The sequence below is a fragment of the Nicotiana tabacum genome, chromosome 20 (genome assembly GCF_000715075.1).
Source record: "Nicotiana tabacum cultivar K326 chromosome 20, ASM71507v2, whole genome shotgun sequence".
In the NCBI taxonomy this organism is placed as follows: domain Eukaryota; kingdom Viridiplantae; phylum Streptophyta; class Magnoliopsida; order Solanales; family Solanaceae; genus Nicotiana; species Nicotiana tabacum.
This window is the reverse complement of record NC_134099.1, coordinates 126273549-126283302: the sequence shown is the minus strand read 5'-3', so window position 1 is coordinate 126283302 and position 9754 is coordinate 126273549.

Below are 9754 nucleotides of genomic sequence, written 5' to 3'. Positions count from 1 at the left end.
AAAAAATATTTTTAAATACTTATTAAATATTTTAATATATAAAGTTTCAAAAAAAGTTAGTGGATTCATATGAACCCATAAACATTACTATAGATCGGCCTTGTTTACACATGAGGTGATGCTGATAGGAGCACCACGACAAGGATATCTACAAACAAGGATAAAAAAACGATTTATTGAAAATCCAAAATGATGTACTCGAGGTTTAGGATAGGGCATATGCTTGTTTAATTTATTCACAGTGTCTTGGCCACCTATTGTGCAAAACATGTTTTCCATTTTCTTTCTCCGTTCATTGTATATATCTAGTTGATAACAATTTCCTGTCTTTGTCAAAAGACACGAGTAGCTGACAAAGCAAAGTAGGTAGCTAGATAGCAATTTTCACGTTCAAGTATAATTCAGTTTTACAGCATTGCAATGGAGACCAATTCTTTTCTGGATTATAATAATCTTGTATCTCCCTTCTAATGTTATATATGCATATGGTTAAAACTAATCAGCTACCGAAAAAAAAAATTGAGTTGGAATAAGAAGAAATGAAATAAACTTTTTTTCATCAAGTATTAGTCTTTTTACTTGTTTAACATCGATTTGGTTAGTCTCCTTTTTTTTGTAATTGCTTTCTATTTGAGGGATGGCCAGTGGGGTCTCTTATTACGGAAGATCGTGAGTTAACTAGTATACAATCACACATTAAAAAAATAGAGTTAAAAAGATAATACAAAGATTTAATAAAAGTTTTGCTAAACCAACTACACACCGATCGTTTTATGTGTTACTACTTCGTTTCCTCAATTTTTGCTTCTTTATGCTTTCCTTATCCGTGTTATATGGTATCGGGTTTGTCGGTTCAAATCTAGAATGGTTTTGGTAAGGTTTGAGACACTTAGTCTCTTTTGAGTAAGCTAAGTTACAAAAGTCAACCGGATGTTGACTTATATGAAAAAGAGCTCGGATGTGAATTATGATGGTTCGGATAGCTTCGGGAGATGATGGGACTTAGGAGTGTGACCGGAACGTGTTTTCGAGGTCCGTAGTAAATTTAGGCTTGAATTGACGAAAATGGAAATTTGGCATTTTCTGGTGGATAGGTGAGATTTTGATATAGGGGTCGCAATGGAATTCCGGGAGTTGTAATAGGTCTGTTGTGTCATTTGGGATGTGTGTACAAAATTTCAGGTCATTCGGACGTGGTTTGTTAGACTTTTTGATCAAAAGCGTAATTCGAAAGATTTTGGAACCTTAGGCTTGAATCCGATGTGATTTATTTGATTCGATGTTATTTGAGGTGTTTTGAAGATTTGTATAAGTTGGATATTGGTATATGACTATTTCGTGCTTTTGGTTGAGGTCTCGGGGGTCTCGGGGTGATTTCGGATGGTTGACGGGAGATTTTGGAGTTGAGTTTGACAGCTCAAGTTTTATAGTTGTTATCGTAACTGCATCTGCAGTTGGGAGGCCGCAGGTGTGACTCATGCAGATGCGGAAGCAAACCGCAGAAGCGGCTAAGAGGTAAGTCAGGCGGAGCCACAGAAGCGGACATATGGACGCATCTGCGATGGCGCAGGTGCGAGAGAGTGACCGCAGGTGCTGTCCTGAGGTTTTAGTCAATTCCGTAGGTGTGGTGGGTTAGGCCGTAGAAGCGGAGAACGGGACCGCAGGTGCGAAATACCTGGGTGAGAAAGTAAATAAGGTTTCCTTTGCGAATTTTTGCTAAGTTCTCCATTTTTGAAGACGGGAAGTGAGCTAGGGTAGTGAATTTCAATGGGAAATCAAAGATTATCAGTTATGTAAGCTACCTAAGCTTCATTACTTGAGTTTATGACCATTTTTTCATTGTTTAATCATGGTATTAGTGGAAATTAAGGAAGGCAATTGAGGGATTAGGGCTTGAAATTGGAAAGCTTTGAGTGGGGATTTGAGGGTCCAATTGAGGTCCGATTTCGATGCTTTTGGTATGTATATACTCGTGGGAGGATAAGAATTCTATTGATGTGATTTTTATGGAATTTTGAGACATAGGCCAGGGGGTCGGGTTTGGATCTATTTCGGGATTTTGGTTTAATTTGATTATTTTTGCATGGACTTCGTTCCCTTAGCATATTCTAATGTTATGATTCTGATTTTGGGTAGATTCGGCGCGAGTTGAGGCCGAGGCGACAGGAAAAGGCATCGCGGAGTAGTATTTTATCTGGTTTGAGGTAAGTAACTATTATAAATATGGAAATGAGAGTATAAAACCCTGGTATTTCGTATTGATTTGATGAATGAGGTGACACACATGCTAGGTGACGAGCATGTGGGCGTGCACCGGTAGGGATTGTGACTTGGTTCGTCCCGTAGAGACTATCAAGCCGCGTATTTTATTTGAAATTTTATGATATCACTTATTTTAGAGATTAATACTATATTATGGGCTTTATGCCGTGTTTGGGGCCTAGTGCCGACCTGTTGAGACCTTTAGGGACATTTTTACTATTTTCCTCACTTTATTTGTTTGAAAGCATATCTTGAGTTATGTTTTACCCGTTTATTGTTTAAACCTAGTTTTTATCACTCTATTTCTTAAAATGTGAAACCTGTTTAGGCTGAGTTTCCCTAATTTCCACTGTTATGCCCGAGTGGCTGTGAGGTTAATGACTGAGAGAGGTTGATAACCTAATGGTGAGGATTATAAATATTACGGATCGGGCTGCACGCTGCAACAATATTATATGTATAAATTATGGATTGAGTTGCACGCCTCAGCGATACTTATATGGATCGGTTTGCACGCCACAGTGATATATATATTTGATCGGGCTCGGGCTGTGCGACGCAGAGATATGACGCTTAGGCTGTAGGAGCTCCTTCGGAGTCTGTACACCCCCAGTGAGCGTAGTCGACTATAAACTATGGATCGGACTGCACGCCACAACGATTATTATGATTATTACTATGATGAGATATTATTGAGCCGGAGTGCTGAGTGTGAGTCCTGTGTGACGAGAGCCCGAGAGGCTATATTTATGAGTGATACCTTGCCCGAGGGGCCCAATTTATGACATTTGTTTTGCTTATTTCACTCTTCTTTTATAATGAGTCTCTATTGAAAAACTGCTAAGTGAATGATTTCAAAGTATTTCAATTGAAACTGAAGTTTTACAAAGTAACTAGCCTTTAAACTGTTGAGTTTGACTTGATATTTTGTTGAATACCCTTATATATATAATTTTTAACTGCTCGTCACTGCACTCAGACCTTATTTACTTTAGTTCCTTCTGGGTTGGAGTACTCACGTTACTCCCTGCACCGTGTGTACAGATCTAGTTGCCCGAGCGGCAGAGTGAGGGTCCCTAGCATTCCTAGAGCTTATCGGAGACTGCAAGGTAGCTCCACGGTGTCCGCAGCCCTGCTTTCCTCCTTCCTATCTCAATTTTCCCCATTTTTAGACTTATTATGTATTAGTCAGTCAGATTAGATTGTATTTAGAGGTTCTTAAATCGTGACACCAGATTGTTGGGTTGTGTTGATATATTTTTGTACCGTTTTTCGCACATTTCAGTTAATTTATATATTTCTTATGAGAATCTCGAGACTTAATCAGTTTTAGAAAATTGTTTTATAAAAAATATTTACTGTGGTTACTTGTTGGGTTGGCTTGCCTAGTATTATGATAGGCTCCATCACGACCGGGTTATTTGGGGTCATGACAAGTTGGTATCGGAGCCTAAGTTACATAGGTCCCGCGAGTCATGAGCTAATTTAGTAGAGTCTTGCGGATCGGTACGGAGATGTATATATTTATCCTCGGGAGGCTGCAGAACCTTTAGGAAAACTTCTCATTCTTGAATTCCTGTCATGCGAATCTGTTGATTCTAGCACTAAACTTCTGTTATTCTATTCTCTCGCAGACGGTGAGGACACGTGCTACCGGTCAGGATGGATGACCACCAGTACCACCAGTTGGGGTTACTAGAGGCCGAGGACGCGGTCGAGGCTGTGGTGGGGGCAGGGGTGTTGCCCACACAGTAGCTAGGGCAACACCTGTAGATCCACCAGCCACCCCAGTTCAGGATCAGGTCCCAGTTACAGACGCTCCAACAGAACCAGCTCAGGCACCGGCTATGCCTATTGTTATTCCAGGCCTTCAGGAGGCTCTAGCTCAGATTCTATCAGTGTGCACTGGTTTGGCTCAGGCAGTCTCTATTACTACGGTCGCAGCTACTTCACAGGCCAGGGGAGGTACTCAGACTCCCATTGCTCACAGACCTGAGCAGGTTGTGCAGGGACTTCAGACATCGGAGGCACCTCCTGCCCAGCCGGTTGCACCACCTCGGGAGTATGTGGTACCAGTTATGCCTGACGATGAGCAGCATCGATTGGAGAGGTTTGGTAGACTTCGGCCTCTGACTTTCGGTGGTACTGAGGGCGAGGATGCCTAGTGTTTCTTGGACAAGTGTTAGAGGAATCTTTGTACAACGGGTATTCTGGAGACCAGTGGTATAACACTTACTATTTTTCAATTTTTTGGAGTTGCCTTTTCTTGGTGGGAAGCTTATGAGAGGCGTAGGCCTGTTGGTGCAGCGCCCCTTGCCTGGCAGAAGTTCTCTGTTCTGTTTCTGGAGAAGTGTGTGCCACAGTCTCGCCGAGAGGAGCTGCGCAAGCAGTTCGAGCAGTTGCGTCAGGGAGAGATGATTGTGACACTGTATGAGATGTGGTTCTCTGTGTTAGCTCGTCAAGCGGTCTGGTTGGTTCCTACCGATAGAGAGAGGATTAGGAGGTTTGTTGATGGCCTCACATATCAGCTTCGGATTCTCATGACTAGGGAGAGGGTGTTAGGTGCTACTTTTGAGGAGGTTGTTGACATCGTCCGCGAGATTGAGTTAGTTCGTCGCCAGAAGCGAGAGGAGAGGGAGGCCAAGAGGCCTGGGGGATCAGGTAGCTTTGGTAGTGCTCTTTCGAGAGGTCAGTTTCAGCACGACAGATGTCGTCCATTCAGGCATGCTCAGTCAGCTCACCTAGGTTATCGTGGGGCATCGTCAGGTCATGGGTCTCACAGTTCTTATCATGGCCATTCATCACTCAGTTCTTATCATCGTCAGGTCATGGGCCTCTTCTATGCCAGGTGCATCTGCCAGTCATCCCGGTGCTAGGGGTTCCCTTCAGTCCCCGTCTCCAACACCAGAGAGTTGTTATGAGTGTGGAGAGTTTGGGCGTATGAGGAGGCAATGTCCTCATCTTCTTGAGGATCCGTCTCAGCAGAGGGGTCAGCCCTCGACTTCAGCTCCAATTACTTCACCACCTGCTTAGGCAGCTAGGGGTGGGGGTCAGTCAGCTAAGGGTCACCCTAGAGTGGGAGGTCGATCAGGTGGTGGTCAGGCTCGTTTCTATGTACTCCCAGCTAGACCAGATACCGTTGCTTCAGATGTTGTGATTACAGGTATTGTCTCAATCTGCCACAGAGATGCCTTAGTATTATTTGATCCTGGTTCCACATTTTTCATATGTGTCATCATACTTTGCCCATTATTTGGATACGCCCCGTGAGTCTCTTGCTTCGTCTGTTTGTGTATCTTCTCCGGTGGGCGATACTATAGTTGTGAACCATGTATATCGATCGTGTGTGGTAACTATTGGGGGTCTGGAGAGCCGAGTTGACCTATTGTTGCTCTGTATGGTGGACTTTGATGTGATATTGGGCATGGATTGACTATCTCAATGTCGTGTTATATTGGACTGTCATGCAATGATAGTGACGTTGGCTATGCTGGGTGTGCCACGGATTGAGTCGCGAGGCTATACTAATTTTTGTCACCAGTAGGGTGATTTCATTTCTGAAGGCCTAACGGATGGTTGGGAAGGGTTGTCTTTCATACTTAGCCTTAGTGAGGGATGTCGGTGCAAAGACACTCAGTATTGATTCTGTTCCTATTGTGAGGGATTTTCTCGATGTATTTCCTACAGACCTTCCGGGTATGCCACCAGATAGGGATATTGATTTGGGTATTGATCTGGTGGCGGGCACTCACCCTATTTCTATTCCACTGTATCGTATGGCACTAGCAGAGTGGAAGGAGTTAAAAGAGCAGCTTCAGGAACTCCTTGATAAGGGGTTTATTCGGCCTAGTGTGTCGCCTTGGGGTGCACCTATTCTGTTTATGAAGAAGAAGGACAGTACGATGAAGATGTGCATTGATTACAGGTAGTTAAACAAAGTAACAATTAAGAACAAGTATCTTTTGCCTCGTATTGATGATTTGTTTGACCGTCTTTAGAGAGCGAGAGTATTCTCCAAGATCGATCTCCGTTCAGGTTATCACCAGTTGAAGATTAGGGACTCAAATATTGTTAAGACAACTTTCAGGACTCGATATGGTCATTATGAGTTCCTGGTGATGTTTTTTGGGCTGACCAATGCCCCAATAGCATTCATGCATTTGATGAACAGCGTGTTTCGGCCTTATCTTGACTCGTTTGTCATAGTTTTCATTGATGATTCTAGTGTACTCGCGTAGTCAAGAGGAGCATGTAGAGCATTTGAGAGTTGTGTTGCAGAGATTGAGGGAGGAGAAGCTTTATGCAAAATTCTCTAAGTGTGAGTTTTGGCTCAGTTTAGTAGCTTTCATGGGACACGTGGTGTCTAGCGAGGGTATTCAGGTTGATCCAAAGAAGATAGATGCGGTTTAGAGTTGGCCCAGACCATCCTCAGCCATAGAGATTCATAGCTTTCTTGGTGTGGGGGTTATTACCGCCAGTTTGTTCAATGGATTTTCATCTATCGTATCGCCCTTAACCAAGTTGACTCAAAAGGGTGCTCCATTCAGGTGGTCAGATGAATGTGAGGAAAGCTTTCAGAAGCTCAAGATTGCCTTGACCACAACTCCACTATTAGTTTTGCCATCAACTTCAGGTTCATATACCGTGTATTGTGATACTTTGAGGGTTGGTATTGGGTGTGTGTTGATGCAGGAGGGTAGAGTTATTGCTTATGCTTCTCGTCAGTTGAAGCCCAATGAGAAGAACTACACTGTTCATGATTTGGAGTTGGCTGCCATTATTCACGCATTAAAGATTTGGAGGCATTATTTATATGGTATGTCTTGTGAGGTGTTTACTGATCATTGTAGCCTCCAGCACTTGTTCAAATAGAAGGATCTCAATTTGATGCAGCGGAGATGGTTGGAGTTGCTAAACGACTATGATATCACTATCTTGTACCATCCAGGGAAGGCCAATATTGTGGCCGATGCCTTGAGTAGGAAGGCAGTAAGTATGGGGAGTTTGGCATATATTCCAGGTGGGGAGAGACCTCTTGCAGTTGATATTCAGGCCTTGGCTAATCGATTCGTGAGGTTAGATCTTTCGGAGCCCAGTCGGGTATTGGCTTGTGTGATTTCTCGGTCTTCCTTATTTGATCACATTAGAGAGAGCCAGTATGATGATCCTAATTTGCCTGTCCTAAAGGACAGAGTTCAGTACGATGATGCTAGAGATGTGACTATTAGTAACAACGAAGTATTGATGATGCAGGGCCAGATATGTGTGCCCAATGTGGATGGGCTTCGGGAGTTGATTCTAGAGGAGGCCCAGAGCTCGCGGTATTCCATTCATCCAGGTGCCGTGAAGATGTATCAGGATCTGAGACAACATTATTGGTGGAGGAGAATGAAGAAAGACATTGTGGGATTTGTGGCTAGGTGTCTCAATTGTCAGCAGGTGAAATATAAGCATCAGAGATCGGGTGGCTTACTTCAACATGGACATTCCAGAGTGGAAGTGGGAGCGGATTACCCTGGATTTTGTAGTTGGGCTCCCGCAGACTTTGAAGAAGTTTGATGCTATTTTGGGTGATTGTGGATCGGCTGACCAAGTCCGCTCACTTCATTCCTGTGTGTACTACGTATTCTTCATAGCGGTTGGCAGAGATCTATATCCGGGAGATTGTCCGTTTGCATGGTGTCCCAATTTCCATCATTTCAGATAGGGTCACTCAGTTTACTTCGCAGTTTTGGAGGTCTGTGTAGCGAGAGTTGGGTACTCAGGTTGAGTTGAGCACAACTTTTCATCCTCAGATGGATGGATAGTCCGAGCGCACTATTCAGATATTGGAGGACATGTTGCGCTCTCGTGTCATTGATTTTGGAGGGTCATGGGATTAGTTTCGACCGCTCACAGAGCTTGCTTATAACAACAGTTACCAGCCGAGTATTCAGATGGCTCCATATGAGGCTTTGTGTGGGAGGCAGTGTAGATCTCTAGTTGGTTGGTTTGAGCCGGGTGAAGCTAGGCTATTGGGTACAGATTAGTGCAGGATTCTTTAGACAAGGTGAAGGTAATTCAGGAGAGGCTTCGTACAGCACAGTCGAGACAAAAGTGTTATGCTGATAGGAAGGTTCGGCATGTGTCCTACATGGTTGGTGAGAAGGTCTATTGAAGGTTTCACCCATGAAGGGTGTTATGAGATTTGGGAAGAAGGGTAAATTGAGTCCTTGGTTCATTGGGCCTTTTGAGGTGCTTCGGAGGATTGGGGAGGTGGCATATGAGCTTGCTTTACCACCCAATTTATCAAGTGTGCATCCGCTATTTCATGTTTCTATGCTCCGAAAGTATGTTGGCGATTTGTCTCATGTTTTGGATTTCAGCACAATTCAGTTAGATGATGATTTAACTTATGATGTGGAGCCAGTAGGTATTTTGGAGCGTCAGGTTCGAAAGTTGAGGTCAAAGGATATAGCTTCAATGAAAGTGCAATGGAGAGGTCGGCCCATAGAGGAGGCTACCTAGGAGACTGAGCGGGAGATGTGGAGAAGATATCCTCACCTATTTGAGGGTTTCGGTATGTTTCTTGACCCGTTCAAGGACGGACATTTGTTTAAGAGGGGGAGGATGTAACGATCTGGCTGGTTGTTTCATGTGTTACTGCTCCGTTTCCCCTATTTCTACTTCTTTATGCTTTGTTTATCCGTGTTGGGTTAGTCGGTTCGAATCCGAAATGGTTTTGGTAAGGATTGAAACACTTAGTCTCTTTTGAGTAAGCTTAAGTGGGAAAAGTCAACCATATGTTGACTTATGTGAAAAGAGTTCGGATGTGAATTCCGATGGTTCGGATAGCTTTGGGAGATAAGTTGGATTTAGGAGTGTGATCGGAACGTGTTTAGGAGGTCCATAGTAGATTTAGGCTTGATTTGGAAAAAATGGAATTTTGGCGTTTTCCAGTTGATAGGTGAGATTTTGATATAGTAGTCGGAATGGAATTTCGTGAGTTGAAGTAGGTCTGTTGTGTCATTTGGGATGTGTGTGAAAAATTTCAGGTTATTCGGACGTGGTTTGTTAGACTTTTTGATCAAAAGCATAATTCAGAAGATTTTGGAACCTTAGGCTTGAGTCCGATGTGATTTTTTTGATTCGATGTTGTTTGAGGTGTTTTGAAGATTTTTATAAGTTGGATATTAGCATATGACAAGTTCATGATTTTGGTTGAGGTCCCGGGGGCCTTGGGGTGATTTCGGATAGTTGACGGGAGATTTTGGAGTTGAGTTTGGCAGCTGCAGTTTTATGGTTGCTGTCATAACCGAATCTGCGGTTGGGAGGCCATAGGTGTGACTCCCGCAGATGCGGAAGCAAGCCGCAGAAGCAGCCAAGACGTAAGTCAAGCAGAGCCACAGAAGCATATATATGGAAGCATCTGCGATGGCACAGGTGCGAGAGAGTGACCATAGGTGCGGTCCTGAGGTTTTAGTCATTTTCGTAGGTGCGGTAGGTTAGGCCG